The sequence below is a fragment of the Perca fluviatilis genome, chromosome 12, assembly GCF_010015445.1.
Source record: "Perca fluviatilis chromosome 12, GENO_Pfluv_1.0, whole genome shotgun sequence".
In the NCBI taxonomy this organism is placed as follows: Eukaryota; Metazoa; Chordata; class Actinopteri; order Perciformes; family Percidae; genus Perca; species Perca fluviatilis.
In genome coordinates, this window is record NC_053123.1 from 22,072,806 (window position 1) to 22,091,080 (window position 18,275).

The following is an 18,275-nucleotide window of genomic DNA, read 5'->3' on the forward strand; positions in this document are numbered from 1 at the left end:
GCCTAGTTTAAACCAAGGGTGTGTGTATCCCTCTTTCACCTCAGTGCTCCTACTGCATCACATTGTTTTCCCTCTCATGCACCTGCTCGCTACCAGACTCCAAGATTTGTTTTAGGATAATGTCAGTGAAATGATATTTCCAAATTTAAGTTATTGTTTCTTCATGTATACGTATTAAGAAAAAAACCTGTACACTTGAGGGGAACTGTATGGTTCTGGGGGCCCTGTAATACAACCAAGTGGATCTTTCACCTTTTATCAACTGAGTTTGGTCACCACATATTGCACTGTCTAGGATAAACGATAGCTGAAATTGCAGAAGCAATCCTGAAACCTTTCAATCCCAAAAAGAGAAAGAGGACTGTGATTGCCTTTGTACACTTAAGCAGATAGACATACAGCTGCTATAGAGTAGCACAGTCCCCTGATTAGGAATCAGCAGACACTGTTTACAGTAGAGACACATTGCCATATGTTGCAGACTGCACAAAGAACTGATGAAAAAGTGAAGGTGGCATGGAAAAAACAATACATTTGCAATATTCCCTATTCTATCTAGCCTGCAGCTGTGAAATCTGCTGGATGTGCCTAGATTAGTGGTGTGTGGAGAGACACTGCGGTCCATCCTCTCAAAGTGACAGGGGTTTCTTAAAACCAAAATCCCTGAAGACAGGAAATGCTGGCCTGAGCGGTTTTCAGCTGGAATGTGCATTTACCATTTATCCATGACAGAGTCTATCCTATTGTCTAAATGAGGCTAATAATGGTTCTCTGCTCGGTCCCCAGAGTCTTGCCTGTTTAAAAATCGATTCTCTGCTTGACTAGGGACAGGCTGGGAATAGAGAGAACTGAAAGAAATGGAGAGAAAAGTGTTAGAAAGCTGAAGTTGGTAACGAAGGTTACAAAAGATGAGGAAGATACCACAAGAGAGAATCCAGCCACATGTCAATTATCAACTTGTTACTATTCATGCATTATGACACACATGTTAATGTGACAAACATAAAGTACAAATCTAGGTTGATTCCCTAATTTCCTTCATGCCTTCAGGGCTCAATGGTAACGGTTGCCTGGTTGCCCTTGGCAACTGTTTCGTGGCCTCTGGTTGCCCCCCTTTGGCAATCTTATTTCAAAAGAAGTCTATATTTCATTTGGTTTGGTTTGTTTGTGCGCAACACAACATTTCAGCTGTTGTGCAACGGCTTTCCACACGTGCGTTTGCAGTGAAAAGACACAGGCAACGCAATTTTCTGTTCACATTAACTGGCAATTTCCACCGGTTGCCGGAACGGCTGCGGAACGGCGGCGGAGTCAATAGGTTTCCATTAAAGTCAATGTGTGTATGTCCACTGACTGCGGAATGGCTGCGTTCCGTCTGTGTCCCAGCTCCGGCGGTCCGCAGCCCTCCAGAGCAGATACGCAGAGCTTCTATTATTATACACCGTGCTCACGGCAGATCATATTTCCCTGCACTACACCTTGAAAACACAGCACAGAGTTGTTTCCCCTCTACTCCTCTGGATGGAAACAAACTGTTGTTGGTTTTGTGGTTCTATTCTACGTGAATTTGCGAGATCTCGTGGGTCCTTGTGACATCAGCTGTCAGTCATGGCCACAGCCGTTCCGCAACAAATCTGGACCTAGTGGGTATTGACGGACGGCAGAGCACGGAGCTGTTCCGCAGTGGAGCCGTTCCACAACCAGTGGAAATTAGGAGTTAACGCCGCATGTTAAAATACGGTGCTCATATGGCACCGGTTCCCGGTATCTACAGAACGGAATAGCAACGCGGATTTTGGTGCCTTATTACAGTGCCACTTAAATGTCTGCGCTGCTCTCTGATGCTCCGAAACAGACGTTCGAGGCAACAGAAACATCGCTGTCACGCTAGTAAACACTAATAACACGTTACACTTGGCAGCAGGTAACGTTAGCCTACCATTTGCTAAAGTAGTAACTAGATTAAACACGGTTAAAATGCTGACAGTTAAACGGTGTAGTGTGACTGTATAATGTAATGGATTCCAACAGCGGGACGTACAACAGTCTGCCGCCAAAGCTATGAGCTTAAAGACACAAACTAGCACTATGGTCACTATGGTCACTATGGTCACAAGACAGACCGACGTGAATAAAGGTTGCGTTTACTTTAAACTGGTAAACCTTTTGGTGCATTCAAAGTTATTATAAAATACCCTTTTCTCATCCGTTTTTGTCTTTTAACAGTGATTTACTGGTAAAAGAAGTAATTATTGTTAAAAGTTATTGTGATTACATTTTTAATAATTCTTTAAATTCTCCCCTTTTTTGTGCTGATGTGAAAATGTATCCCATCAATGACTCAAAACCGTGATCCGATCAGTGAGTTTTGTGATCCATTGCACCCCTATTTGAGAGGGATGGGAAATTATATTGCAAGCCCTTATCTCATTGTTTCATTATTAAAATGTGTGGTAGTCATATAAGAAATTATTTGCGCCAAATATAGGCAGTTTAAAACATGGCAACCGTATTGTCAATTTCGGCAACCAAAAGCTGATGTGCGGTTGCCAAGCTGGCAACCACACAAAAAAAAGTTTGCGTTGAGCCCTAGACTTGACTATTTTATGACTTTAGATTGTTTTTTTCTGTGTTTATATCATGTTACTTTATGTCATGTAGGCTAATATTTGTTTGTCCTGTTTTTCAGAAGGAAATATTTCAATAAAAAAAAATATAAAAAGAATCCTCATGAAAACAATTCCCTAGAACCATACAAGTCCTGTAAACTGTATTAATGTTTTTCACATACAGATAAACGGAGTAAATTCTGCATATACTGTACAGTGCAATATTGTATTAAAGTGACGGTTCGGAGTAATTTCACCCTAGGATCCTTTGCACCATGACCTCGAGCCAAACAACCCCCCAGGAGCTTTTTTTCACCTGGGTCGAATATTGGGAGAGTTAGCGTTATCAGCTGAATAGCTTAGTGCAGGCGCTAATGGATCCAAGAGTGTATCTTGTACATTACCTCACTAATAATGCCCGAAATGATACCAAACTTCCACACTAGTACAAATAGCTTATGTACTCATAAAACGATGGATTGGAAAGTTTGTAAGTACACCAGGAGTTTATTAAAATAACACTTGCCTGCTGGCTTCTGCTCTCTGCTGCTACTGCTAGCGCGGTAAGACGAGTGCTTAGGGACGTCTACAAATTACAACACCAAAAGAGATAAATATTATATTATTAACTAAAATATTTATTAATTTAACTTATTTTTTAAAAGTGCTGTAGTACAACTACGCAGGAGATAAGTTATAATTGAGGTAAGTTTGGAGACACTACCTTATTTAATCATTAAATTTCTAATATTTTTGTTGTTCTCTTTTTCGGTGTTGTAATTTGTAGATGTCCCTAAGCTTCGTCTTACTGCCGGGTAGCAGTACAGCAAGTATTATTTAAATAAACTCCTGGTGTACCTACTAACTTTCCAATCCATCATTTTATGAGTACATAATCTATTTGTACTAGTGTTAGTTGTTTGGTATCATTTCGGACGTATTAGTGGATAGCGCGTACAATACGCTCTTGATCCATAGCGCGCCTTCGCTACGCTATTCAGCTAAATAACTTTCCCAATGTTCGACCAAGGTAAAAAGCTTTGCTAGGGGGTTGTTTGACTCGCAAAGTCATGGTGCAAAGAGGGCGTGAAATTACTCTGAACCATCACTTTAACCGCACAGTAGTTATTTAAAAAAAAACTTTGCACTGACAGATGCTCTCGACCTATTTGAACCAAACCGTCAATCAGACCAGCTATATTCTATGCCTACTTGCCTGTATCTATAAGCTATATCTTAATGTTTATTTAGCTGTTTTTGGCTTTTTGGGTTGAGAGATACTTTAGAAAAAAAATGTGTCCATTTTAAGTCATAGCTGTTCCACCTCTTTTAATTCTCTGGATTATAGTTTCTTGCTTTGGATTGTATGTTACCTGTCCTTTCTGGGTTATGACTAACAGCAGGCAGGTCCTAAAGTAACCACAGAAAATATTAACTGTTTGTTGGTTTATTTATTATGTATTTATTTCTTGGCAAAAGACACGGAAATCAAAGAATCAGGAAGCAGAAGATGGGACGCCGGCTTATCTCAGCTCTCACAATGCTCCCGAGTGTGCACATTAATATACAACAGTGACTGAAACTTTATGATCAATCTGATGCCGACAATTGACTCCTAGTGATGGATGACAAAGAAATAATCATTTTTAAAATGATCACTGTTTTGGTGAAAATGAGCCCAAGGAGTTTCATAGAGCTAATTACAATAATATCTTAAGGCATGCTCTTTACACCATGGAGATGTACTTTACAGTTTTGTAACAACAACTCTCTCCCTTCATACCAGAAACTACACACACCACAAAACAGCATTGCAACTTACCAAAGAGAGGGTAAACCTGTCACAGAATTGCAGTGAGGTGGAAAAGTCTTTTCTCCTACTTTGCTGCCAACGCAGACCCAGAGATGCTGTCAGTTTTGGCAGAGAAAGATATATGGGCTTCATCAGCAACTGGACCAGTGTGAGCAACTTGTGGGTGGTGCAGAACAATAGCTACAGCCAACCGAAAGCCAGCCAGCCACACACACTGCGCACACACACACACACACCCACCCCCCCTGGGGGGTCTTACTTGTAATGATTTCCTCTCATGACTGCAATTGAGACACACACACACACGTGTGTGTTGTGTGTGTGGTGTGTGTGTGTGTGTGTGTGTGTGTGTGTGTGTGTGTGTGTGTGTGTTTTAAAAAGCCCTATTAAACAGATGAGATCTTATTGAGCGGATGGTATTACACACTCGCTGGGGACGAGGGGGGAGGATGGGGGAATGGATCGAGGGAGGATGGAGAATCGGAGAATGTTTTATTCAAAATGTGCTCACCTCTTTATCTATTGCTCATATTTGCACCACCCCTCCACCGCGTCTAACTTCAGCTCTGCGGTGTGTGAAATACACTCTTTCAGCACGTCTTAGTGACCTTCAACTGTCTCTGACACTCTCACCGGTTTGTCTCAACCCAACCCTTGTGTGCACTTCACTGTTTGACACAACAGGACTCCTAACCTATTCTCCAAATATAGTACCACCGAGGACACAGCTCAACTATAATAGACAATTAACACTTTTAGATTTCTTCTTTATTTGCACAAATGATGCACTCCAATTGCCACGTCTTCCATGTATAATGATGCATAGTGTTATTGTCAAACACTGATAAATGCAATCATATCTGCAGCTACAGACTATTAATGTGTTGTAAATGTACATAAAACAACGATGTGATACTATTATAATAATGTCAAAGATATCAGATGGTTAGTTCTTTAGTTTTACACAAATATGTTGAAAAGGACACAACACACACACACACACACACACACACACACACACACACACACACACCATTGATTGTTCTCCAACCACTGCTGTATCTATTCCACAGTGCAGCTGCTGTGGGTCTCAGAGAGGGGAAAAGGCCCTGCAGGGAGCAGTCCAGTTATCTTAGATGGAATCTTATTATAGGATTCATGTGAACAGAAACAGAACTGTAAGACAGGGAATATATGTGTGTGTGTGTGTGTGTGTGTGTGTGTGTGTGTGTGTGTGTGTGTGTGTGTGTGTGTGTGTGTGTGTGTGTGTGTGTGTGTAGTGGTGTGTGCGTGGTGTCCGGTGTGTGTTCGTGTTGCGGCGCATATGTAGCGTTGGTGCGTATCGGCTTGAGGTACCAAGGTTTTGCCAAAGGAATATGGATAGGGCTTTGATGATTGCTATCCTGGCCCGTGAACAGCCACAGCTCTTCACAGGCCATGTGTTCAGTATCTTTTGTGTGGCATATTATAATTAGGTACATAGTGGTGCCATATAACTGTCATATAATAGCAAAGCGCTGCAAAGAGAGCCAGAAATGAGGAGGCATACCGGGAGAGACTGGGTAAAAGTCCAGTCAGCTCCCTTTCTCTTTTTTACTGACACCCTGCAAGGCCTGGCCAGGCTGATCTGCACTGGTGTGTGGATGGAGGGAGCAAAGAAGGATGATGGGGGAGGAGGAGAGGCAGCAGGAGAGAGGGGGGGGGGGGGGACATGGCAGGGGCTGCAGGACTAGGAGAAGCGCCAGTCCACTGCTGGAGCCAAGAACAGGACTGGGCTTGTGTGTCAGATCAGTGTGCACAGACATACAGACACACAGGCAAACACACACACACAAGCATATGCAGGATGGGCAGACACATCGATGTCACTGACCCTCGACAAACAATGCAATGTCACAGCTCCAACAAACAGACACCCACACTTAGTAATCATCTTGTAAAGATCCACCAATATATGTACTTAAAGAGTACTTAAAGTTTGCCATGTTCCTGTTTGTATGTTCAAGAATGTCAGATTTTAGCAATCCTCTAACAAGGAGGGCATCTGCTCGTGCGTGAACTCGATTGGATGAGTGTTGAAAGACTTTAATAGTTGGCTAGGACTCGGTACCCACTCATTACTGACTGATGCCACTAATAGCCAGCATCCTGTACACAATGTGAGCCTACATCAGAGACGGCTGTTCCACACAGTGCAATGTTTATGGCCGTCCCTACTCCCTGGGGACTCATTGCACCATAACACAGACCACTGCAGCTGACAAAATAACAAGGCAGAGTGTTGTAGCTTTAGGAAACAGTAGAAACACCTCTCGTTCTCTCTTTGCTTCTTACTGCTTCTCTCTGTCTGTCTGTCTCTCTCTCCTTTGCCAGTTCTCGCATGACCTCGTCTGTGTTTTTGTCTTTCCGTCTTTATAGCTCAGAGCTGGGGCCTTCTGAGTGGATTTCAGAGACAAGTTGACAAGCCAACCAACAGAAAATTGAGATAAAGTCCCTTCTCTCTCTCTTTTTTGTGGTCCAGTCCACCGAGAGATCGCGGCTTACAATTTCACTGTGGTGAGCAAATCTGATCTAGGAAATTCTGACAACTTTCTCACAAGTGACTGCCAGCTCTGAGATTTTGAACATCTTATGTCTCCAAGGAATTCTACAACGGTGATTCACTTTCCGCACCAATTCTGCAAAAAAGAAAACTATTAAATTACACCTCTAAATGCAATTTCATCCTGTAAGACAAGGCAATTTGCCCAGACTAATCATCTGTGTGTAAATGTATGTGTGTCAGACAGAAAGACAGAGGCTGCGTTTCTCTTTTTTACATTGCTACACTCTTTTCATTTTTCATTTCTGTGTACTCTATGTGCACATGTTGGAGCGGTTCATATCTCATCTCTTACACGTTTGCCCATGGGACATTGGCAAGATTTTCCCACAACGAATGCAAAGTGACAGCTGAGAGAATGACTACATACAGCTGGTTCGGTCTACCCTCCCTGTGTTATGACAAAGCTGATGGCAACATGCGGACAGAAACTTGAAAAGAATTAAGTCAGAAGTAAGATCTATTCAAGCTTGTTCCCATGACAGGCACGATCATGTGTGAAATAATCAACATTGTTCAGTCCAGTTTTTTCTCCTGGGCCTAGCTGTCACACCAGCAGAAGAGAGGGCCTGAAACCTGCAACACATTCTCCACACTGAAAAAACAGGTTATTTGTCATTGCCTCCCATATGAGCGTTTCCTGATCTCCCACCTCTAGGACAAAGGCTTGGTTAAGGTTTAAGCAACTACAACTACTTGACTAAGATTAGAAGAAGGTCACTGTCGTGGTTAGGTTAGGAAAAGGGTTGAAAAGGGTTAAAAGGAAACAACATTGACTGTTGTGAGGGGAGATTATGGAGCACTGTTACAAATTCACCCGACTTCAACCTTTGATCTATCAGACAACGGTCATCATTTGCATGGCCACAATAAGTCCTCATCTGGATAACATAAACGTAGATTGTTTTAAAGCATCTAAAAACTTGGTTTCAAATCTTGAGTATTTCTCTTTAATTCGAGACTAAAAAGCAACCCGCAGTCATTGCAGTTTGATTTAAATATTGCTAAATCCTGACTGGCGTACAGACATACGTCACATGGCCCTTTTCTCAAAAGAGCTCAAGAACTTCAAACCACTGAGAAGAACAAAAACAAATACAGGAGTCTTTCATGAGAAATAACCAAAGCAAGATGTTGTGTCCATGTAGGACCTGGTTGCTCATAGTAAGAAGCTGAAAACACAGACTATAAAAATAAAAATCTATCAGTAGTTCAAAATGAAAATCTATTTAATATTGCAGTTTTTGGATAAAAAAGTCCTCCAAATTAAACAACAAAATATGTTGTTGTTCCATACCCTCCAGAACAACACATACACGTTTTCTGATCTGGTTATTTTCTGATTTCTGGTTAGGTTTAGGCACAAAAATATCTTGGTTAGGGAAATCTTTGTTAAGGATAGGGTACCTTTGCCGTCTTGGTTATAATAATAATTCATTGGTTACAGTAAGGAACGATCATGACATCAACGGCGCTGACTGTCAGTAGGAAACAGGAAACCAACACCTGTCATCTGTGTTAAAGTCCGCCATTTTGTTGACCCATCCATCCATCCACCCCGACCTTCTCCCTCTGTGGCCTTTACGGTTCCATAGTTACATCACACTACTTCCTCCTTTGCTCCACACGGATATGAACCATAATTACTACGGCCACACAAGGACTTTTTCACTTGAACCTGAATTTCTGTTGTCCGGTCATTTACGGTCATTTACCGTATGAAGACACTTCTAGAGCCCTTTCCCAATTCCCAGTTTGTGCATCCCTGATTCCTCTCCTCGATTCCTCTCCTTGATTGCTCTCCTCGCGTCTTAGTCCTGCCCACAGGAGATCCGAGCCGAGGAGTCGAGGAAGAGCCTCGAGGAGAGAGGAGTCGAGGCAACAGGCATTTAACAAACACAAGACATCTCTGCCTTGGAGCCGTCATTAAAAGCCACGTCAATTAAATATGACAAGCATTACCACTGCATCAGCTGTCTATTGTTCTGTCATACGCTGCAAATTATGATCTCTGTGAGAGGAGCAGAACCGTGTTCATGACAACTTCTATATATTAACTTCAAGTTAGTTCACTTAGAGTTCAATTCATAATGTGGCAAAATGTGATAAGAATGTACGGGGGTCGTACATTTTTATTTTTTATTTGTTGTATTTAATATACACACGCGCCTATATATTTATAATAGCCTATAGCCTACATACAGTACATACAGTATGGTTATAGCCTATAAAGGCTATTTTAGTGTAAAACACTACAAATGTTTGTATGAAAAGAACTATACAAATATAAAGGCTAGGCCTATATTATATACACACAAATGCACTATTATTAATGCGTAGATGGGCTTTTTATCCAAATCTGCCTGTAAGCTTAACATCTTCCACCTTCCACCCACCTGAATGAATTATTTTCTCAGATTTAGAGACCCGCATGGACGTTTAACTGGCCCCCGGCAGTCCCTGCAGGACTTGTTAAATGATGAAGGTGAGTGTTTTCTATAACGATTTAGCTTACTTTAATGATTAGAGATGCTGTTTGTAAACATTTCTATGTGCGTAGAAATGTCACTGCAGCTGATATCGTCGGCTATTTAAGCAGCAAAACTAACTGTAGTTATGAACTGGACAGAGGAAACAGAACTAGACCTTTAGATTCTGAAATCATCTTGATGAAGTTGCTGCTGTTTCTCAAGCGTCTCTCAGGCGCACTTACAAATGAAGCGGTCTGTCCGACAGTAGCTCTGCTATGATCACATTTTAGAGAACGTTAATATTTTACTCGTTTTAATCAGAATGTTAATTTGTATGATCTGACCGGCCCAATCCGTAACGTTAGATTAACCACAGAGCCATGAATATTACCGCTCTCACGCTCCCCTTTTCTTTATCTCTCTCTCCCCTTTTCTCTCTCTCTCTCTCCTACGTTCACTCTGTCACGCCTCTTTGTTTACATGCCGCGGGTAAAAAGTCTTCCGCGAGGATACATCAGTGTATCCTCAATTATAACTCCTCCGAGGAGTCTCCTTGATGCTCAATCCTCACTCCTCCATGTGCATTTTAGGAATTGGGACTTCTTTCAAGATGGCGCGCTGAGAATGATTTCCGGGTCACAAGCTGGAGGATCGAGGAGTCAAGGAGGTACAAATTTGGGAATTGGGAAAAGCACTAATAGTCACAATGATAATAATTCCCTCTGCACAATTTGAATTGTGTTAAATTAGGCTACAGTGATTTTCATATCTTTCTATTAAAACAATGAACAATCATGTTCTTTTTTTAATAAAAAAAATAAAACTGACTGTAGCTTATGCGATAAAGACTAGATGTCGTGTTCTCGCTCAGACTGATCTCATAAAGTGGCGCATGGAGCATGGATGACACGCCAATTCGTATGCCATTTTGGCACATTATCAAGACGCATAATCGCATTTTAGCATGTTTATCAACGCTGTTTCGGCCGCCATTGACCTACATTACGTGTGAATTTTCGCCGTAGCAAGTAGTATGAAAGGAAGTAACTCCGCAGAGGGAGGCTGGCTGGATGGGTAAAACACAGGACTTTCACCCAGGAGAGCCTGTATGATGTGTGGTGTTTTACAACCGTTTTTGTTTTTTGTTTATTTTTTTAAGCCTTCCCCAATGTTTCGTGGCGTGTATGTTTATGCAAAGTCATGATGCCATGTTTTCTCGCTCCGATTGAATGCAGGAGTAGACTACCGTAAGTTTACAAACTACAAACTGTGACATGTAAGCGGGAAAGTCAAAGCCCAAGCCATGGCGAAACAGGGAAATATTGCAAATTACTTTATAAAACCAAGCGGCGGCCGGTCTAACGTAAATCAAGCCAAGAAATTGCCAGCGAGGACGAGTCGGCACCAGCTACAGCCCCTCTCATTTATGCCACAAACGCACATCGAGATGCCATCCCTATGATGACAGCTCTCTGCGGTTACAGAAGCTTGACTTTCTCAACAGCCTGCAAGGTCCTTATTGCGATTACGGTGAAATCTATCCAGAGTGGGTCCAGTGGCGGATCTAGAAAATTTTACATGGGGGGGCAAAGGGGTAGCAAGAGATCTTGGTAGGGTGGCAGGGGAAGACGGTACATGGAAACCCTCATACATAAACTGATATGCCCTACTACGCCCCGCAACGCCCTGCTATGCCCTAAACTGCTACGCCCTAAACTGCTACAACTATTATTTCTATTCATAGTTCCATTATCTTTTTTGTTACTATAATTACCATTATTATGAATCATAATTCTCTATATCTGTATCCATCTGTATGTAACCAGCGACCACCAAGACCCTGGATATGTCTGATGTTTCTGTTGCACCAAATGCTTGCTCTTGGGAGAATTGTTGGGTCATTGTAACTTAAAGAGTGTGGTCTAGACCTACTCTATCTGTAAAGTGTCTTGAGAAGAGTGAACTGTTGTTGTATATGTAAATATTTACATATCTAACCCTATAACATATACAACAGAATGGAAATAGCCAAAAACTGAAAACACATCATGTCACAGGACATGTTATGTTACTGTACTGCAATTTATATGTAAGGAGAATATAAACCAACCATATGGTCCAGGGGTTACTGCAGCCTCCTCTTCCTCTCTGTCATCTTCATCCTCCTGATCACTCTCTGCCTCTGTCCCTCTCTCTGAACCTGCAGCCTCCTCTTCATCCCTCACTGTCAATTCTTCCTTTCCCTCTTCTCTTTCACTCATTTCTGCATCTCCTTCTGTGGTCTTCTCCTGCTCTGACCTGCCTGGTCTCTCCAGTTTACTGCCTTCTCCTCTTCATTTCCCTCCTCCTCTTCCTCCTGTGCACTACTCAGGATTTTCTTGCCTGGCAATATCCCCACTTTTAGGCTTCAGCTAATATCTCCAGCTACTCTGGCCTGCAAAAGTCAAGATGTGAAAAGCTTGTTATTCTTGTATTATATTACACTGTATGGCCCTGTAGCTAATAAGTAGCCTAAAAAACATAACATCAGACGAGATTTATTACATGCACACATCAGTTATGTTTAGACTAGCCTTCTTAATCCCGTTGTATTTGTTGTTTTCCCAGTTTGACAGTAAAGTATGTTGCGTGGTTTAATTTGTGCAGCCATACTGCCGTGATATGTGAGAGGAAGTGGATTTTATAGTAGCCTACTCCTTAACTAATCATATACAAATGATCGGTCTCAGCAAGCACTGTGTAGTGTGTTGTAACGTAACGCCACCGAAACGGCGACCCTCTGTAAACGTTATTAATTCAAACATGCCAGTTTGTAATATTCTGTATTATGCTCTTCTTGTCTTTACTGAAATCAAACTAATCAAACAGCAGAATGCGCTTAAAACCCACGAGGGAGCGATTTGACGTTTGGCTAACGTAATGGACGCGCTGTTGTTGATACTGACTCGCCTTTAGCATACATTATAATTATTACAAATTTAACTTTAGATGAAACGTGTTTTAACTTCACCTGGGGAAACAGACTTCACTTTGAGAGGCTCGGGGAGGGGGGGCAGCTCAGTCGCTCCAGTCTTTGCCGGGATGCAGGGCCCCCACACCGCAGCAGACTCGCTGTGTGCGAGCCTGAATGTGCGAACGGCGCTCTGCACGTTTGATGCAGGGACGTAGCTAAGTATTTGAGGGGCAGGGGGCTAAGATTACATCTACAATTATTCTTTATTATGAATTAATATAAATTAACTGTTTGTTTCAATGTTTTAAGAAGCCTGTGCACATAGTGGCAGTTTGTTTTTACAAGCAAAGTTTTTTGAATGCCAAAGTTAGGGGGGCAGCTGGGGGGGCAAGGTCCTACAGTGGGGGGGCAGCTGCCCCCCCTTCCCCCCCTGTAGATCCGCCCCTGAGTGGGTCTAACTGGCCAAGGTAGCATGCATGATTCCTGTCTCAGTGTGCCTTGACCTACAGGTCACATGACCAGTACCAATTTCTTCTAGCGGAAACACTCATTGACTTGAACGCAAACATATTACAAACATTTACTGAAACACCTGATGCCTTGTTTGGATACAATGATTTGTGATTAAAATAGCATGACATTTTTTCTTTGCTTCCAGCATTTTGGAAGTGAAGTTCTTACATTCATATTTTCTAGTTTCTTCACTCCTCTATGACAGTAAACTGAATATGTTGGAGTTGTGGACAAAACAAGACATTTGAAGACGTCATGTTGGGCTTTGGAAAACACTGATCGACATTTGTCACCATGTGACATTTTACAGACCAAACAATCGATTCATCAAGAAAATGATCGACAGGTTAATGAACAATGACAATAATCGTTAGTTGCAGCCCTATAATCAATTTTCAATTTTGCTGTCAAAACTTGATAAAAGATTCACCTCAAACATATGTGCTCTTGCCTCTTGTGTCTCTGTGTTGTTTGGGAATGAGGGATTCAAAGCCAGTGGAGCAAATAAGAGCTCAGTATGTCCGATTGTACAGAAAATCTAAACAAGCTTGAGTACCTTCTTTTCATTTACTTTTTACTACCTTTTATTACTCTATCTATACTCTACTATTGGCTTTGCTCTCTTTTTCTATTCCTTGTCCATCCTCTTTCCTCATTGATTTAGACACACTGGCCATTTTGCATGAAAGCTCTGCATAAATGTCTACACATAAAGTTTCACCTGGTAAGTAAAGCAAAAGTCAACACCACTTTAGTGACTGCTGACAGGTATGTCTTTCAAAAAAGCTCAAGCTCTTGAAAGTGACTTTGACTGGCCTGACTTGTGTTTACCACATTGATAGCTGTCGAAGTACAGTCAAAGAAAGAAGTGAAGTTTTCTGAGAAAATGCTCCAAGTAGGAACTTCGGGCAGAAGTTAGAGTATGACATAAAAAATAAGAAATATAAGAAGAAAGGGAGCACATCTCTGCTCTGTGCTGAGAGAGCGATGGTGTCAGAGGTTATCAGTGAGCATATATAAGTGGTGTTGAGTTCAAGCATCCATTGTCAAGTATCCTGTGGTCTCCTGCTGAGTAAAAAAAACATTTGTCATCCGATTTGACCGTTAACAGTATTTTCTGTGCCTATCCTGTTCTCCACCTTTGTGATAAAAAGCAGTCATTATAGCCGATATTTCAGGTAAGCTAACAAGCAAGTTTTTGTATTTGCTTATTTGTACGGGACCACTGCACATTAATCAACATTGGCATATAGCAACATCATTGCAAGTATGCAGAGTTTAGCTCAACAGCTACTTTGCACCCATGGTCCTAAAGGCCAGGACACACAGGGCCGATAATCGGCCGCTGGACAGTCTGGCGAGGTCAGTGACTTGAGTCTGTTCAGTGTGTCCCGTGCCGTCGTCAGTCTGGGGGGCTGTCGGCGTTCATTTTGGCCGACCTGACATGTTCAGTCGGAGGCAGGGCAGCCGGGACTCACCCGGAAATGGCGAGCAGAATGAGCCTGACTAGAGTCTCTCAAAATCTGACAAAAATCTTTTAATATGACCTTTGTTGAGCTGAAATGAAGACAGATTCAGCAACTGCATGGCCTATTTCTCGCTTAAAATGTTTTTCAGAAACATGTTTCAGTGAAATATTTTAATACAATATGAGATCGTATTATGAACGAGCCGCCATGACAGTCTGGCTTTGAATTTCCGGAGAAAACAAACCCATGTGACGCGTTCGTCCAATCAGCTGCCGGTTTTCATTTCTTGGGCAACAATACAGAGTAGGTTCCGCCTGCTGCTATGGAGACGTATTACGTCCGGAGGTATCACATCACTTTGTCAGAAAGGATAGAAACGGTAAAGGATAAAACACTATAAATCAATCTCTAGAAATATCAGATGATTAATGAGTACACACCTGAGTAGATTTAAACCCTAATTTATTTTAAAGATTAAGTTTTACTATAGTACAGCTATTACTATTATTGCTATAGCTGATCTAACAATGCAGTTACATGAATTGAACATCCTTCTTCCGATTAATAATACCCCTACATTATGAATGATTGGGGTTAAACTCAAGTAAAATCACCTATGTTTAAATGTCTTACTCACATTCAACCAGATCTTGCAGATCACCCCAGTGCTTTACACCAGGGCTTCCCAACCTCCAGTCTGTGAACTGGTACTGGGCACACTGCAAGGATATACCATGATTTGCTATCAAAAAGCTGAATAACACAGTGGAACTTTGTCTGTCTGTGCTGCATCTTACCTCACCCCTCCATGTCACTCCCACAACAGGATACAAATGTTAAACTAAAAAAGATCATTAGTACTTGAGGCCATTATTCCATCATCAACCAATTAGTAGGCAGTGATCTGCGTGTGTAGAGCTAATGGTGTTTTGACTACCTGGATAACATGAGTAAAGAAACATTTTACAAAGGATGTAGGAGAAATAAAAAGCCTAACAACCCCCAACTGGCTGCAAAAAAAGGTTGGGGACCCCTGCCCGTACACAACATTGAATTAATAGCTCATGATTTACAGGGATTTGAGAAACTACATCCTGGAAACAGATTTCAGACAGTCTGCACCTGACAGTTGTGTGATCCAAACTGAAATCTCATATTGTTTTGTTTTCCTAACCCTTCCTAAAATCATCCTCCCCATTTCAAACACAAACACTGTTTACATATATAGTATTGACAGTAGAAGAAAATCAACATAATATTAGTGCTCTAACATCTGTATCTGACCATCCGTAAGAGCTCTAAGCGGCAATGCCTTAAGACTTCAAGCTCAAAGTTCTTCAAACCAGCATCTAAATGCTGTCGTCCTTATTTTTGAGATGGAAACCAGATTTATTGCACACGTTTGGTTATTTTGAAGGGCAGTTAAACAAGCAGTATTCTCTCTGCGCTGTTTATTGTTCCTTTATTGTCAATCAATGTCACAAGGGGGAGATGGTCTTTTAAAGCATGACCCTCCTCCAAATGTCAATTCCAGTAGTTCAGTGATGAAAACAATGTGCATGACATGTAAGAGTGTGTGTGTGTGTGTGTGTGTGTGTGTGTGTGTGTGTGTGTGTGTGTGTGTGTGTGTGTGTGGGTGTGTCCGCAGGAGGTTGAATTAATGAATTAGCTCTCAACCACAACCCATCCTCAACCTTTTCTGAAAAAGGGACACAAATCACTGACCTGTCCTTTCCGCTGTGATCTAGGGGCCTTCATGACAGAAAAGCTAAAAGCTTCTATTTCCAGACACTGCTCTGTATTCTACATCAACGTGTCATTATTGTGTGATTGTATGCATCTGTGCATTATTGAACATTTTGAACCCTTTAGCCAAATGAATCCTCAGCACCCACATCAAAATGATTATTTCTAAACAAACCGTGTTTAATCGACTGCATGCCTCCGCGGCACTCTCCATCTGGAGGATGCTGTGTGACAGCTTCCCTTAAATTACAAATATCAATCTGCCACAGTGGGAGCTCAGCTGCCAGTGGCCTCATGGGGGTCCACGTCAAAGCAACCAGCCTTCAAAACAAAGCCATCATAAAGCTGCGCTTGTCATATGCTTTGTTATGAGACAACCCACATTCGCCATCCTGATCACAGTTCAACTGAAAGGACCAAATAACTGAATAGCAAGGGCTTGTGGCTTCTGATAATTAAAAGAAGGTAACAGCTAAACTGAGCTGGATTCTGTAAGGAAGCCCAGTCCCAGGCCCAGTGTGTGGCCATGGGACAGCTCTGTGTGGCTCCACCCCTCTCTCCCTCCGCGGCAGGGGCCAACAGACGCCAGCACCAAGGGCTTCCAATCTGCTGTGTGATCAGTGGTACTCTCTCTAAGCGCGTTTCCCCTCCTCATCACCGGCTGTCTACCCGCGGCAACACAACCACTTACACTCCATCCACCCGCTTATTGATACACTTCACCACAGGATAGCCTTCGGGTGCTCCTTGGGAAAGCAATGGGTCTGCAGGGTGGCTTAATTCAATCAACGTTAGGGAAAAACACACAGATCATTCATCACCAACACAGGATCAGTCCAGGAAGACTCTCTACCAGCTCTTTTTTTTAATACTAAATGACCATTAACACACAAACAGATTGCCTTGCTGTGGTCCCACTGATACCAAATAGGAGTGATCATACAGTTGGCATGTACAGATATTAAAATATGCACTGGATTATGGAAATACATAGATATTGAGCAAAAGTAATCACAGAAAAGCAATGCAGTCAACTATTAGCCACACATTACACTTCATGGCTCTACCAGGGTTAATTTGATTTCCACTTGGGCCCCCAACTGTGTATATAGCAGGCATGATGTGCGCCTTGTGCATTATAACACACACAATTGGGCGTTTAACCCTTTGGAATCCAAATAGAAACTGCAGCAAGAGAAATGCCTTTTAAGGTGCAATCATCAGTATTTCAAATGTGGAGTCTCAATGGTACTTTGCTCAAAGACACATGCATAAACTGTAACAGTGAGTATGATTCATGGCCCTTTTTATGTGCCAGGAATGCAATGGCTGAGAGAGAGAAAAAGATCCCGGAATTCAACATTGGCAATACTGACAAAAGTGTAATGTTCTGTATCTCATTTTAGTTTATTGTAGCATCTTTTGTACATTTTACACAAAATAAAATACAAATGTATTCTGGGTTTGCATTTGCATTTATTACTAGCATGAAAGACTGAGAAGAGGTAGTACTTTCTATAGTGTTGATAGGTTTAATTTTCACAAAAACAATTGTCACATGGCCAAGCCAAACACCACTTCATGATGATCAGCTAATGGATTTTAATATCACTCAGTCAGTGCACATGATGATGCCATTTAAAGCAAACACTGTAATGCAAGGCCAGAACTGAAAAAAGCATAGGCCACAGGACATGTGTGTCATTATACCAAGAGCAGTGCAGCAATGGGACTTAATGTGTCAATTAAAATGGGTAACATGTAATATGTATAAAGCATATAAACATAATGTACACAGTGGTGCAATGGATGCCATTATCAGACAAATATGACAAGAAAACTCAGCTGGCCTGAATTCTCAAAGTCCTTTCCAAATGTATTTTAAATGTTTAGAGCTCATTCAGAGACTCAATGCTTTCTTATGAATGCACTCTTATCCCATATGTTTACTTGTGACATGCTCACATTGGCATACCAGATGTGGCTCTGCGGCTGCTCAAATATTTAAACATAAATTGTAAGTGAAGCCAAAGAGAGTTAGTGCCAGCCACTGAGCATTTTAACTCACAAAATCAGCCCAGAGTTGGACAAAGGAGCTG

General features: G+C 41.8%; 1 protein-coding gene across 6 annotated transcripts in view; it reads right to left on the reverse strand.

The window, feature by feature from the left end:
- The window catches only part of il1rapl1a (interleukin 1 receptor accessory protein-like 1a), a 203,287-nt gene that overhangs the window by 181,277 nt on the left and 3,735 nt on the right, over window positions 1–18,275 (reverse strand). The window contains exon 1 of one of the 6 annotated variants that reach the window (XM_039818507.1): window positions 11,606–11,623. The exons of 4 other annotated variants lie outside the window; for them this stretch is intronic. The gene's annotated coding sequence lies outside the window, so the exon portion shown is untranslated. Of the gene's footprint in view, window positions 1–4,431; window positions 4,516–11,605; window positions 11,624–18,275 lie in introns of those variants that run through there. One more of the 6 variants, XM_039818504.1, reaches the window with a different exon arrangement.